Raw genomic sequence first — 1619 nt, forward strand, 5'->3', positions numbered from 1 at the left:
GGCTGGCTCCCGGGGCTGTGGGAGCAAATGATTCGTCTTCTCAGGAGACACATCCAGGCTGGGTGCAGGAACTTTCACCACCTTTGACCTGCATGTAACTGGAGGACACTTTGGGCGGTCCCCTCAGGCAGGGGAGTGTACTTTGCATGCAGGGACAGTGTGCCACGCCCTTCATGACTGACCAGGTGTCACAATGTGGTGGTCGTTAGTGCTGGTCTCCAAATACCTCTGGCTCTGCCCTGGGCAGACGGTCAGGATGTGTCTTCCCACCCCTCGAGTTGAGACAGATCCACAGTGTTGTTCGCCGAGTTCTTTCCTCTTCCCTCGATGACCATGGAGACGTGCCAAGATGCACCCTTGCCTGGGTGACAAGCGGAGTAAACCCCTGCTGACCCTCCCTGGGGTCTGGGGCCATTTGTTATGCAGACTGAGCCAGCCTGCCCTGACTGCTGCACTCAGTTGTTGGCTGTCACAAGCAGGCCCCCGGCCTCCTGTCCCCTTCATTGGAGATTTTAGCCTCAGCCTCACAGGCTCTCCACGTTTTTTCCTGGCAGAATTTTGGTGACCTCAGAAATACAATTACTGATGAGCCGCTTCCAGCAAACCCATCTGTCGTTGCCTGTATATTTACAGTCTGTGTTGTTGGGTGCATATATTGTTAACCTTTCCTTATTGTGAGACTTAATAAATTTACAGCAAAATGAATAAAACATATAAGTCAAAAAATAGCACATTGCCTGTACCCCAGAAGGTGCCTTCCCGCCTTTCTCAGCAACGCCCCCACCCATCCCTCGAAGACCACCACACCGTGGCTTTTATCCTGAGCACATTCTTGCTTTTCATCCGTTTTAACAAATTTCAGTCCCGGTGTGATGTCCCCCCAGAAAGGATTGTCTGTGACTCTGGCAAGCACCTGAAATGACCAGTTTCAGAGATTTAGATTTTTCCACATGTGAAGGTTAATTCAAGGTGTCAACTTGATTGGGTTAGGGAATGCTGAGAAACCTGGTAAAGCTATCTTTCAGGGTGTGCCCATGACGGTGTTTCCAGAAGAGATTAGCCTGAGAGCCTCAGTGCACTGGGTGGGAAAGACCCGCCTCCACGTGGGCAGGAGCCTTTCAGTCCACTGGGGGCTCAGAGAGAGCAGAAAACAGAGAATAAAGGCAAATCTCTGTCTCCCCTCTGGAGCTGGACACACTCTTCTCTCCTGTCCGTGCACATCAGAGCTCGAGACTCTTCAGCTTTTGGATTCTGGGACTTCCACCAGCGGCACCAGCGACTTGCCTGATTCTAAGGCTTCAGACTCAGACTGAGCCACGCTGCCGGCCTGCGGTTTGCAGACAGCCTTCTGGGACTTCTCTTCACAGTTATCTGAGCTAATTCCCCTAAGAAATCCCTCCCATATTATTTATAACATGTCCTATTGGTTCTGTCTCTCGGGAGAACCCCGACTCATACACCGTATTTCCGGATCTTAAAGTGTATCACTTGTTGAATCTCTGCCTTTTAATTCAAATTTATTGTAATAATTCTCTTACGAGGACTTATTCCTACCATAGTTTTTATATTTACTATTTGCTGTACTTCCTTTTTTCTCTTTAGCTGATTTTCATGGAGTG

The sequence above is a fragment of the Galeopterus variegatus genome, unplaced genomic scaffold, assembly GCF_000696425.1.
Source record: "Galeopterus variegatus unplaced genomic scaffold, G_variegatus-3.0.2 Scaffold6364, whole genome shotgun sequence".
Lineage (NCBI taxonomy): Eukaryota > Metazoa > Chordata > Mammalia > Dermoptera > Cynocephalidae > Galeopterus > Galeopterus variegatus.